The following is a 15,304-nucleotide window of genomic DNA, read 5'->3' as shown; positions in this document are numbered from 1 at the left end:
TCCAAATAAGCTCGCCGTCTCTCAGTATACAGATCCTATCTCTGAACATCAAGCAACCATCGGGACCAATCCAAAAATCTGAGTCGGTGCCTGACTCATATTGAGTTCTCTTGGCTTGTAAATCACTATTATTGACTTGGGCTGCACAAATTTCTTATAGAAACATTGGTCTAGCTCTTAACTCTGCCAAAATTGAACCATCATCTAACAAGGCCAACTGCATGTTCAAGCCTCTCAAAGCAAACAAGGATTTTCTACTTAGTGCATCTACAACCACATTCACCCTTCCCGGGAAGGATTAGTTCATCATCTTTAATCAACTCTAACCATTTTTGTTGTCTCAGATTCAATTCTTTTTTAGTCATCAAGTACTTTAAACTCTTATGATCGATAAATACACAGCATGTCTTAACATACAAATGGTGTCTCCAAATCTTCAGGACAAATACCATAGCTATTAGCTCCAAGTCATGTGTTGGATAATTTTTCTAGTGTGGCTTTAGTTGCCTCGAAGAATATGCTATTACTTTGCCCTCTTGCATAAGCACGCAACCCAGTCCATTTAAGGACGCGTCACTATAGGCTACAAATTCTTTTCTCAATTCGGTTGCACTAAAATTGGAGCTTTAGTCAGTAATGTCTTCAATTTCTCAAAACAATGCTGACACTTCTCTGACCACTCAAACTTAACATCTTTTTGCAGCAATCTCGTCAAAGGAGTTGTAATCATTGAAAACCCTTTTACGAAGCGTCGATAGTAATCGACTAAGCCCAAAAAGCTTCTAACCTCAGTTACGCTCTTAGGTGGTTTCCACTTGACAATAGCAGATATCTTATCCGGATCAACTTGGATGCCATCACCCGAAACAATGTGACCCAAAAATCCTACCTCTCGAAGCCAAAACTCGCTTTTGTTGAACTTAGCATACAATTTCTTGCCTTGCAAGATCTGTAATATGGTTCTCAGATGTTCATCATGCTCTGACTCATTACGAGAATAGATCAAAATATCATCAATGAATACCACAATAAACTTGTCCAAGTATGGTCAGAAAACGCAATTCATTAAATCCATAAACGTGGCTGGGGTGTTCGTTAAACTAAAAGGCATGACCAGGAACTCGAAATGACCATACCTCGTCTTGAAAGTGGTCTTAGGTACGTTCTACTCTTTAACTCGCAACTAGTAGTAACCAAATCCTAGATCTATTTTTGAAAATACAGTGGCTCCTTTCAATTGATCAAACAAATCATCAATCCTCAGAAATGGATACTTGTTCATGATAGTTACCTTGTTAAGTTTTCAGTAGTCTATACATAGTCTCATCGAACCATCTTTCTTCTTTACAAATAATACGGGAGCACCCCAAGGTGAAAAGCTCAGTCTTGCAACTGTGCTTTTAACTCTTTTAGTTCGGTTGGCGCCATTCTATACGGAGCAATAGAGATAGGAGTTGTCCCAGGCACCAGATCAATACCAAACTCTACTTTTCTAATAGAAGGTAATCCAGGTAGCTCTTCCAAAAACACATCTAAATACTCGCATACTATCGATACCGATTCCAACTTCAACTTAAATTCTTTAGTATTCAACACAAAATAAAGGTAGGCTTCATATCCTTTTCTCATATACCTTTGAGCCATCACTAAGGAAATCACAACCAATAGAGTATCCAACCCGCTTGAATCAATCCGGAGAATCTCACCATCTGAGCATTTCAATTCAATATACTTCCTACCACAATTTACAATTACATCATGCACAGCTAACCAATCCCTGCCAAGTATTACATCAAACTAATTGAATGGCAATAACATAAGGTTAGCTTGAAAAAAATGACCTTCAATCGTCAAAGGACAATTCTTACAAACTTTATCAACTAGGACTAACTTCCCTAGAGGTTTTGACACCTTAATCACAAATTCAGTAGGCTCTACAGACAGATTCATGCTAGACACTAATTTCATTCAAATGTATGAATGGGTTGACCCTGGATCAATTAAGGTAATGACAGGAGTATTATAGATAGAAAATGTACCCGTGATGACATCAGGAGTAGAGGTTTCCTCTTGAGTGCATATTGTATAAGTTCTTGCCGAGGCTCAAGCCTCTGATTTTGCAGTAGCATCCTTAGCAACAGTTTGACTACCACTTGTACTTTTGGGATGTCTCGGAGGTCTACCTCAAGAAATAGGAGCATTTGGCTACGGAGCTAATTCAAACTCTTTATTAGCTTACTCCTGGCAGTGTCTGAGAAAATGGTCAAGAGACCCACATCTGAAACATGCACCACTATTCACTCGGCACTCTCCAATGTGAAATTTGTTGCAGCTTTTACACTTTGGCTTTTGGTCATCTACACTTCCCACACTAGTTACCATAAGGGAAGAAGACTTCGGGTTATACCACTTGGAGCTTCTGCTCTACCAAATTATATCCTACTGATGAAGTGGAGCATTCTTGATGACTTCTTTATTTCTTTATAGGGAAGGAGTGTGCTCTGCCACTAGACCTCTTACTCGAAACACAAGCTTGTCTCTTAGCTTGCTTTCTTTCATTATTTAATTCGGCCTTCTTGGCCTGGTTAGCTAATGTGGTAAATTCTCATATCTCAAGGATCCTGATCAGCAATATAATTTCCTCATTCAATCTTTTTTCGAAGCGCTTACACATTTCTATCTCTGATTGGACCCAATCCGTTGCATAATAACTTAACCTTACAATTTCCCTTTCGTACTCTGACATAGTCTTATTTCCTTATTTGAGTTCTGGGAACTCCTTTCGCTTTGAGTCTACAAACCTTTGATTAATGTATTTCTTTTTAAACTCAGCTTGGAAGAACTCCCATGTAATGTCTTCCTTCAGTACCACTGAGGATATCGTCTTCCACCAATGGTATGTTGTATCTTTCAGAAGAGATAGAGCACACTTCAAGCACTCATCGAGTGTACATGACAATTCTCTAAAACTCGTATAGTGTTCTCGAGCCAGAACTCAGATTGTTCCGCATCATCCTCAACCCTAGCCCTAAACTCTTTGGCCCTGTACTTCCTAAGTTTGTCCACTAGGGCTTTACCAATTCTCACGGGTGCCATACCTTGTGGCACTTCTCCCTGAGGCCGAGCAGGGGGCGGAGGAGGTCGTGGTATATTGGGACGGTTTCTCAAGTAATCCCTAAACCATTCATCCATCATCTCGAAGAAGGCAGCTCTTGGCTCTTCCCGGCCTTCAGACATAGGTCGTCTACTACTACTAACAGTAGCTCGCTGAATGGAAGCTGGAGTACGGCTCTCGGCTTCCTCGGACTCATCTTAAGCTTGATTGGAAGACATTTACTATATTCAAATACAATTAAAAATTGTTAAAGATATCACACTATTATAACTTGTGTAATGGCATGTATAGCTATACTCAATACACGCTATGCTAGTCCTAGAACTGTCTAAACTTTAGCTTTGATACCACTAAATGTAATGCTCTTTACCCATACCTGAGATCGGGACAAAGTACGAGGCGTTATCGGACACATACTCAGACATTACAAAAAAAATACAGGTTATATAATTTCATTCTAATTTAAAACCGATCAAACAACATCATAGTGTCCCTATTATGGACCTACACGGTCCAAAACATACATTAAAATTGATCAGGGACTAAACCAAAAACTATTAAAAATTTTAGTAAAATTCCTAGGATTATGCCTCAGACGCCTGGGTGGAGGTAAAGCACACGCTCGTGTCCCTTACCCGTGTTGAATTATTTGATTTTATTTTTCATTTCGAACCTACAGGGTTTTCACATGCCTAAGCACGCGCCCGAATTCCTAGCCCGTGTCCGTCACACGACCTAGACACGCCCATTTCATCACCCGTGTCCAAAAACCCAGACATTCTATTTATGACATCATCATTCATTTTGAGGAACACGGCCAAGGCACACGCCCGTGTGCTTAGGACATGTCCACCACACGGTTGAGACACACAGTCGTGTCTCTTCCCACGTGATTACTACCATACAAACTGACCTAAAATTTTATATACAAGGGACACACGGCCAAGCAACACACCCATGGGGGTTGACCGTGTGTCACACCCAGCCTAGACACATGCCCATGTGTTTACCATTTTTAGGGCTATTTTCCAAGCCTATGGGCACCCTCTATCATTCATACACACTTAAAGACTTCAATAGTATTTAACATGGCCTCACTATACTCTTAAACAACCTTGGTATGACTCATCACATGTTGGCCTCATCTCATCAGCTTAGTATATACTAAATTATCCTTTTCGTTGAAGGGATTAACATAGCACATTTTATATTTTACACTTAGGCCATATTATAACCATAAACCATTGTATGCTATGACCACTCTCAAATTATTAGGTCCCATTTTAACCATCCATTCATGATAAACCTCGTCACCATAACTCATGAACCATTTAAACATAAACATGCATCATTAGTAGGATTACAACCTACATCAATATGAGCCACATCTCATGGCCATATACAAAAGAATAAGTATACCATTTAACCCCTTACATTGGGTAGCCAAATGACACATATAACAAAATAACCAAAAGCCCTATACTTTCCATTAAACAAAATAAAAGTATCTATATACCAAAGCAGGACAAGATGATAGTGTGTTGATTCTCCAACTGTCTTTCAATCTTCACGAGTCCACGAGCTCTGAAGACATGGAAAAGAGAAGGGGTAAGCATTTATATGCTTAGTAAGTCCAGATAACTAGAAAGTAAACTTACCAGTTAATTAGCATACAACCATTTTTAGGCAATAATTCTAACAAGCATGAAATAGTTTCCCTATCACATGCACTCAATCATCAAGTTAGTCTCATAACAATACATCATGTCATTAATCTTAGATGAGCTCATCAATTCAATAATTCCATTCTCTATTTCTCATGTTAATCCCATTGAATTTATCAGAAATCTCGATGGATAGTCCAATAATCGTCAAGTCATACAAGTGATCATCTCTAGAACGCATTCCCGCAACCTTACATCTTATGGTGTGATTACCAGTCCAGGCTAAATTCTTTTTTACGACAATTTCTCCATAAGCTCAGATCTGAAATGCCAGTCCAGGCTAAATTCAGTCCTCAATCAGATTACCCGTCTAGGCTAAATCCTTGTTGCCACTATATTCTTCGGGAGGCTCAATCACTCAAAGAACACCTGTCCGGGTTAGATCCTTTCTATTTTCAAATCATCGAATTACCCATCTGGGCTAAATCCTTTTCTGCAACAGACGCAGGATCTAATGTCATGTAAGCCATAATTTATCCATCGGATTTCGCTTTCTATTTCAACCGGGACATTTATCGTCTTTCATTTACACTAACACATTTCATGGATTATCATGCAATGAATATTTAAATTTTCATACATTCAAGAACATACATAATTAAGTATATTAAGAGTTTACTTTTGGTTATTGAACTTACTTGTTAGTCATTTCGGATTCGTGTCTCGGTTATTCTAAAACCTTTTCATCTTCCATGGTCAACCTTTGGAATTGGTTTCTCGAGGTCTATATCAGTAAAAATAAATTATTAATACCTCCTATTGCTTATTTTTGGCTTAAGACTCACCCTCGAACAAAATGACCAGTTTGCCTCTAACCTTTCACACTTTTACATTTTAGTCCTAAGGCTCGTATAATGAAATGCATGAAATTTCTAAGTTACCCATGCCTAGCCAAATGTTCTTCTTGCCTAGAGCAACCCACATTTTCTTCCATTTTACATTTCTATCCCAAATTTTATACCTTTTTCAATTAAGTCCCCTTTTTGGTGTTTTCATGAAAAATCACCTATCAAAAGATGTTTATATAATAGCTAACTTTCATAACCCTCCATAAATCATCAAAGTACAACCATCTCATTTATTAGTCAAATTTATAACATGAACACTAGCTTGAAATATGGGTAGAAATGGATAGGGCATGTTACGAGGGTTTCAAAAATACGAAGAACATTAAAAATGGGGCAAGGGAACACTGACTATTGAGCTTGAAATGTTGGAAAACCCTAGCTATGGAGACTCCTTCTAATTTGGCAGCATGGAGAAGAAAATGAGTCAAATTTTGCTTGATTTTCCCTTTTTATTTCATTAATTAACCAAATGACCAAAATTTCCTTCCTTATTAACCTTTCCAAAATTTCCATGCATACCCATTTTTGTCCAAAAATTTAGAAATTGGGAAAATTACTCTTTAAGGACCTCTAATTAACATTCCAAAGCAATTTCATACATATTGGTTCTAGAACCCAAGTTTTGCAACTTATTCAATTTGGTCCTTAATTTTTGATTAGACACCTTACGCATAGAATCTCTTCATGAAACTTTAACACATGCATATTTTCATGTCCTAAACCTTATAATGATCATGAAATAATTATTTTAATGTCAAATTTATGGTCTCGAAACCACTATTCCGATTAGGCTCTATTTTCGGGATGTTACATGCAAGGCTAAAGAGAAAAGAAAAACAGAGATTGAGTCTCGAGATTTGAAGAAGAGACAAATAAGTAAGTCACTATAGTCCTCATCTAAAAAATCAAGGGATTTTAATACTCGATCAAGTGTTTCAGCTGGGTATTCAAATAGAAATAAGGGTAAGCAATACTCGATTTTAAAAGCTCAGAATATTTCAATAGCTAGTGTTGGTAATGTTTGACCGAGTAGATCGGAGTGTTCACATTATGGTAGACGTCACCTCGGTGAGTGCCGAGATAATGATGGAACTTTTTTTAAGTGTGGTTCGCAAGATCATTTCATTAGAGATTGCCCCGAGATGGTTGACAAGGAGAGATTTTAGAGTACAAGATCGGGCAATGCTACTTCTAGAGGGAGACCACAGAGGAATCTGAGAAATAGAGAAAGTAGTAAAAGTGCACCTAGGGATCTAGCTATGAGACCCGAGGGTAGGGCACCTGTGAGGACTTATGCCATTCGCGCTCGCGAAGAGGCTTCATCTCCTGATGTGATTACGGGTATTTTTTCTCTCTATGATACTCATGTTGTTACTTTGATTGAACTGGGATCTACCCATTCGTATGTTTGTGTGAAATTGGTGTCTAGCATAAATATGCCTATTGAGTCTATAAAATTTGTGATAAAAGTGTCAAACCCTCTAGGCAAGCATGTGTTAGTTGACAAAGTATGTAAGAATTGCCCTTTGATGATTAGAGGTCATTGTTTCCTGGCTAATTTTATGCTTTTGTCGTTTGATGAATTTGATATAATACTTGGTATGGATTGGTTGACCATGCATGATGTAGTAGTAAATTGTGGAAGGAAAATCATTGAATTAAAATGTGAAAGTGGTGATATTATTCGGGTTGAACCAGATGGATCAGATAGCTTGCCTGTAGTGATTTCTTCTATGACTATTAAAAAATGTGTAAGAAAGCATTATGAAACTTATCTCGCCTTTGTACTGAATACAAAGGAGTTTGAGTTGAAAATTGAATCAGTACAGTAGTATGTGAGTATCTGGATATGCTTCCGGAAGAGTTGCCCGGATTGCCTCCGATTAAGGGAGTTTGGTATTGAGATAATTCCTGGTACTACACCTATTTCGATTTCTCCGTATAGGATAGCTCTGACAAAATTAAAGAAGTTGAAATTTTAGTTACAAGAATTAACGAATAAAGGTTTTACGAGACATAGTCATTCTCTATGGGGCGCACCGGTGCTATTTGTGAAAAATAAAGATGGTTCAATGAGATTGTGCATTGACTACTGACAGCTCAATAAAGTAAACCTAAAGAACAAGTACCCCTTGCCAAAAATCAATGAATTATTTGACCAACTGAAGGGAGCCACAATATTTTTCGAGATTGACTTGAGGTTTGGTTACTACCAGTTGAGAGTTAAGGAGTCTGATGTGCCGAAAACTGCATTTTGGATGAGGTGTGGTCACTATGAATTTTTGGTTATTCCTTTCAATTTAACAAATTCTCCTGCAGTATTTATGGATTTAATGAATCGTATTTTCTGACCATACTTGGATATATTTATGGTTGTTTTTATTGATGATATTTTGATTTATTCTCGTGATGAATCCAAGCATGCTGAGCACTTGAGAACTATTTTGCAAACCTTGAAAGAAAAACAGTTGTATACTAAGTTTAGTAAAAGCGATTTTTGGCTTAGATAAGTTGAATTTTTAGGTCACATTGTTTCGGGTGATGGTATTAGAGTTGACCCGAGTAAGATATTGGCTATTGTTGAATAAAAACCGCCGAGGAGCATAACTGAGGTTAGAAGCTTTTTAGGCTTAGCTGGTTATTACAGATAGTTTGTTAAAGGATTTTCCATGATTGCTACTCCGATGATGAAGCTATTACAGAGAAATGTTAAGTTCAAATAGATAGAAAAGTGCCAACAGAGTTTTGAGAAACTAAAGGCATTGCTAACCGAGGTACCGATTTTAGTGCAACCTGAACTGAGAAAAGAATTTGTGGTTTATAGTGACATGTCTTTAAATGGATCGGGTTGTGTACTTATTCAAGAAGGTAAGGTGATAGCTTATGCCTCGAGATAGCTAAAACCGCATGAAAAGAATTATCTGACCCATGATTTAGATCTAGCCGCCATTGTGTTTGCATTGAAGATTTGAAGACACCATTTGTATGGAGAGAAATGTCGAGTATTCACTGACCATAAAAGTCTAAAGTACTTAATGAATCAAAATGATTTGAACATATGGCAAAGGAGATGGTTGAAGTTATTAAAAGATTACGATTTAGTGATGGATTATCACCCAGGAAAGACGAACGTGGTCGTCGGTGCTTTAAGTAAAAAGTCGTTATTTTCTTTAAGGGATATGAACACTCAGTTGGCCTTATCAGATGATGGTTCGATTCTAGCTGAGTTAAGAGCTAGACCAATACTTCTCCAAGAGATTGATGAAGCTCAGAAAAATAACGGTGATTTGCAACCAAAAGAGTCCAATGTGAATCTGGTATAGAATCAGATTTTTGGATTAGTTCAGATGGTTGCTTGATGTTCCGAGATAAGATTTGTGTTCCTAAGAATACCAAATTAATTCAGAAGAGTTTTCATGAGGCCAATAGTGGTCATTTATCTATGCATTCGGGTAGTACTAAAATGTACAATGACCTGAAGAAATTGTATTAGTGGCCGAATATGAAAAGAGATATTTCAGAGTTCGTTTCAAGATGCCTGATTTGTCAACAAGTCAAAGCTGAACACCAAGTACCTTCAGGCTTACTTCAACCTGTGATGGTTCCTGAATAGAAATGGGATCATACTACTATGGATTTCATGACGGGTTTACCTTTGACACTGAGAAAGTGAGATACTGTATGGGTTGTTGTAGATCGATTGAAAAAGTCGGCTCACTTTATACCGGTACATACTGACTATTCACTTGATAAGTTAGCCGAATTCTATGTTTCTAAAATAATGAGATTGCACGGAGCACCTTTGTCGATTATATCAAATTGAAATCTGAGGTTCACTTCATGGTTCTGGAAAAAGTTACAAGAAGCGGTGGGTACAAAATTAAATTTTAGTACCGCTTTTCATCAGCAAACTGACTGTCAATCTGAAAGGGTAATTCAGATTCTTGAGGATATGCTACGGTGTTGTATTCTTGAGTTCTAAGGTAGTTGGGAAAAGTACTTATCGTTGGTAGAATTTTCCTACAATAATAGTTTTCAATCAAGTTTGAAAATGGTGACGTATAAGGCATTCTATGGGCATAAGTGTCGAACACCCTTGTATTGGACCGAACTTAGACAGAATCAAATTCACAGAGTTGATTTAGTCAAAGAAATTGAAGAAAAGGTAAAGATAATACGTGACTACTCAAAAGCCACTTCGGAGAGACAGAAATCCTATGCAGATTTGAAATGAAAAAAGATTGAAAGTATCTCTGTGGAAGAAAGTTTTGAGGTTTGGCTAGAGACGCAAATTAAGTCCACGCTTTATTGGACCGTACGAGATTACTGAAAGAATAGGGCCGATAGCATATCCGTTGGCATTGTCATCTAAGTTGGAAAGGATTCATGATGTATTCCATGTGTCTATGCTACACCGATACTGATCTGATCCTTTGCATGTGATTTCACCAACAGAGGTTGAGATTCGACCGGATATGACTTATTGTGAAAAGCCGGTTAAGATTTTGGCTCGGGAAGTCAAACAATTGAGGAACAAAAGTGCTGTCCTTATGAAAGTATTATGGAAAAGACATGGGGTTGGAGAGGCTACATGGGAGACCGAGGAAAGCATGAGAAACCAATACCCAAACCTCTTCACCAGTAAGATTTTCAGGGACGAAATTCCTTAAGGGGGAGAGTTGTAACATCCCAAATTAGGGCCTAGTCAGAACAGTTGTTTCGAGACCATAAATCTGAAGTAGAAATAATTATTTTATGATTCTTATGAGGTCTATGATATGATTGCATGCTTGTGTGAAAGTTTCATAAATAAATTCTATTGATAAAGTGTCCATTTTGACATTTAGAACTAAATTTCAAAAGTTGCAAAATGTGAGTTCTAGAAGCTTTAAGCATGAAATTGCCATGGATTATTAATTAGAGGTCTTTAAATAGTAATTTGCCCAATTTCTATTTTTTTATGGACAAAAAGGGGCATGAATAGGAAAACTTTGAAAGAAATGCCTTAAAGGCATTTTTGTCATTTGGTTAATAAAAGAATAAAAAGGGAAAAATAAGTCAAAATTGTGTTCATCTTCTTCATATGTGTGCCGAAAATTTGAAGAGCCATAGCTAGGGTTTTTCTTCAACTTTCAAGCTCGATTATAAGTACTCCCTAGCCCCATTTTTAATGTTCTTTATGTTTTTGAGATCCTTGAAGCACGAACTAGCTATTTCTACCATTATTTTTAGCTAGGGTTCATGTTCAAAAACTTACCCATGTGTGACATGCATGTATTATGGTGTTTAATGGAGGAATATGAAAGTTTGATGCATGATAAACATCTTTTACTAAGTGGTTTTTCATGAAAACACCTAAGAAGGACCTTTTTGTAAAAGTTGTAAAATAAGTGGTTGAAAATCTGATTTGGAAAAAAAATGGGTTGATATAAGTATGATATAAGTTCGGCTAGGCTTGGGTAGCAAAAGAAATGGACACATTTCATTTTATAAGCCTAGGGGCTAATTTGTAATTATGTGAAAGTTTAGGGAAAAAATTATAATTTTTCCAAAGTATTATTTATTGAATATCTTAAACAATGTGAAAATTAAAAAAGTGAAACTTTCTATTATAGATAAATAAAAACGGAGTTCGGACCTAAACCGAGAGAAGAACAAGGTTGTGGACTAAATCGAATAGTAGCCACATATTGAGTACCGAGGTAGGTTCGTGTGTAAATAATGCAACGTTACATTTTTATGTATTTAATGATTTAATATTGCATGAATTGTATAATTGTTTTTGTGGAATTAATTAATGATGACTCGATGACAATTCGACGAAGCTCGATAACTCAAAACCCAGTTGAACCTTAGGAATAGTTAGGATACAAATGTCATGACATTAGGGTTATGTGCGATCCCATGTAAGACCATGTCTGGGACATGACTTTGGTATCGATATGTAATTTTGTGTAAGACCATAGTTGGGCTATTGGCATCGATCTACTATTCCATGTAATACCATGTCTGGGACATGGCATTGGCATCGATCTACGATCCCACGTAAGACCATATCTGGGATATGGCATTGGCATCCTACCATGTGTACGAGAGTTCCCGAGTATCCTTTAGTATTCCAAGTGGTTCAACGGGTAATCCAACGATTATGTCAAAGAGATGACAAGGCATGATCATGTTGAAAGAATATAGATATGTATACAAAGCTCATAAACATTGAGATTATGAATCGATGAGACCTCGAAAGAAGTGAATGAATGAATTATGATCATGAGTTTTATTGTACATTATGTAAATGGCATGACTTAAGATGTGATACTTGATGACATTGTGATAAATGTTATTGTGTTATGTGTATATTATTGCGTGGTTAACGTTGTTAATTATTTACATGCAAACTTACTAAGCTTTATGCTTACTCCCCTTTCCTTTCCATTTTCTTATAGTATCGCCAAGCTAGCTCGGGGACCGAAGGATGTAAGAACTTGATTTACACTATCAAACTAATCTTTTGGGTATAGTGAATTTAAGTATTTTTTAGTATGGCATGTATAGCGACTTGGTCTTTTTGTTATATGTCATATTTGTGTAGCCCAATGTGTTGGCTTATAATGATTTGATGATTCATTTGTATATGGCCATGAGATATGGCCCATATTAATTATAGGGATGTAATCCTATTCATACATGCATACATGTGCTATGGTCACTCATGTTGTGGTTAAATTCATTTGGCATGGATGAATTGTGGATATGATCATGGATGCTTGATGATGGAAACATAAGTAAATGAAAGAATAACAACTAAGACATGAATGTATGAAATGAAAGCAAATTGATGTTTCATACTGCATGTGATTTGGTAAGCTTGGTCTAAATAAAACATGAAGTCTTAAGCAAGTATAAATTGGTAAGAAGTTGTTATGTATGAACAATATTTATGAATGTGTAAGTGCTCATTTATTCCGTGTAGGGTGTCATTGAGATGTGTAAGTGTGCAGGTGTTATTGAGGATGACAAAAGGCTTGGAAAATAGCCTCAAAGTTGTCCACATGGATAGGCACACTAGCGTGTGTCTAGACCTTGTGTGACACATGGTCTACCCAATAGGCATGTGATCTAGCTTTGTGTCCCCTACACCCTAATTAGGTAAAACAGAATGCCAGTAGTAAACACACGAGCAGAGACACGGCCATGTGTCTCAGCCGTGTGAAGGACACAACTTCAGGACACAGGTGAGTGACCAAGCCGTATGAAGTTTGCACTTAATTTTTAGAATTTAATTTGCCACACGGCCTAAGCACATGGGCATGTGACGTGGCCATGTGACCCTAATTGTGTGATGATGTCATAAATAGAGAGTTACATGGGCTAAGGACACGGGCATGTCCCAAGCCACACGAGCGTGTGACCCTATTTCATGATAATTTTTCTAAGTCTTCTCAAAATTTTCTAAAGTTCTTGTTTTAGTCCTTAACTATACCAGATGTACGTTTTGTAAGGGACAATTTGCATATGTATGAATGGATTTAATTGGAATGCCATAGCCCGACTATGGTCTTATTCGGCAACTTGCCTTACTAAACTTGTACATTTCATGTAATATCTTTACATTTATCTAATAGAATAAATACTATCTCAATTTCACCCACTCAATAAATGTATACACATTTAAGTTCAATTATACGAACTTACCTCGTATACGGAATTGATGAATCAGGTCGACTACTCGATAACCTTGTTTTTTCCCTGATATCAATCCGAATTCTTTTTTTTCTTGATCAATATGAATTCAAAATTTACTTATTCAATTACATATACTTTCAATTTAGTCCAAAAATACACATTTGGCCGAATTACATATAGGTTCCTAGTAGCCCTAAATTTTCATTTATTACACATTTCAACCCTCCAATTTACAAATTTCACAATTTAATCCCTATTTGACACTTTTGTCAAAAAATACTTTACAAAACATGTAAAACTATCATCAAGCTTTCATATTTCAGTATTAAACATCAAATAACTCATAGATTCAACAATGGTAACTCTCAAAATCTTTAACAGTTTCAAAATCCAAGGTATGAGCTAGCTAGATTGAGTTGCAACGATTACAAAAACGTAAAAATCATTAAAAACTGAGCTCAGAACACTTACCAATTAAGCCTTGCAAGTGTTGAACCCTCATGTGCATAAAAATGGTGTTTTTCACCTTTGAATTTTGGCAATAGCAATAAAGATGAACATAAATCATGTTTTGTTATATTTTATTAACATAATTAACTAATTTACCATATTATCCTTTAATATAAACCATTAAAAATCATTTATGCATAGCCATCTTTGTCCACTCACCATTTTAATGGTCTATTTATAACATAAGGACCTTAAATTTAAAGTTCTATAGCAATTAAACACTTTTAGCTAATAGAACAACACTTTTGCATTTTACGCATTTAGTCTTTTTTATCAAATTAAGCAATTAAACGATAAAATTAACTCATGAAATTTTCACACATACATGTTATCATGCTGTAAACACCAAAAATAATATTCAAATAATTTTCTGACATTAGATTTGTGGTTCCGAAACCACTGTTCCAATTTAGCTAAAATTGGACTGTTACACGACATCGTTATCTACAGTTCGATTGGGATCCATTTACTATATGAAAACACAGTTTAAATTGTCAGGAGTCATCACACTATCACAGGTTATATATGGCATGTATAGCTAGACTCTCATACATGCTACGTTAGTTCTAGAATCGGCTAAACCGAAACTATGATACCAATAAATGTAACACCCTTTACCCGTATTCAATGCGGAATAGGGTTACGGAGTATCACCAAACTTATCACACATTTAAACATACATTTCTCTTACCAATTGTCAATTCAAATACAATTCATTCACAACCAAACATTATGTCCTTAATATGAGCCTATGAGGCTCTAAACATGCATTACGAATGGTTCGGGACAAAATCGATAACTTTGGAAAATCTGAAAACACTTACAAAATTTTTCTCAAAACAGGGGACACACGCCCGTGTGGCTCGGCTATGTGTCTCACATAGCCAAAGACACGCCCTTATCACAAGCATTGTGGACATTCGAAATGGAAGCACATGGTCGTGTCCCAGCTCGTGTCCAAACCCATGTAACACTCTGATTTGGGTCACACAGCCAACACACATGCGCGTGTGGCTAGCCTGTGTGCCTAAAAATGGCCATACACGCTCGTGTGCCAAGCCAAGTGCTAGGCAATGCCAAAATTGTAGGGTATACTGACTTATGTCTTACGGCCAAGTCACACGCCCGTATGTGAAGCTGTGTGGAGCATACTGACTGGATTTTAATGTCAACACTAAGGGACACACAGTCGTATAACATAACCATGTGTCACACACGGCTAAGAGACACACCCGTGTCTCTACCCATGTGGACAAAAATAGCCTATTTACCAAGCCAATTTTGCCACCAAACTTGCATGTACCTACACCACACCAAGGCACCAACACATAGCATATGCAAGCATTTAAACCAGCCAATTAAAACGTAAATCACGCACATTCTATATTTAAATTTTACATATACACAAATCACCAAAATAT

This window comes from Gossypium arboreum, chromosome 11 (genome assembly GCF_025698485.1).
Source record: "Gossypium arboreum isolate Shixiya-1 chromosome 11, ASM2569848v2, whole genome shotgun sequence".
NCBI classification, from domain to species: Eukaryota; Viridiplantae; Streptophyta; class Magnoliopsida; order Malvales; family Malvaceae; genus Gossypium; species Gossypium arboreum.
This window is presented reverse-complemented; position numbering follows the sequence as displayed.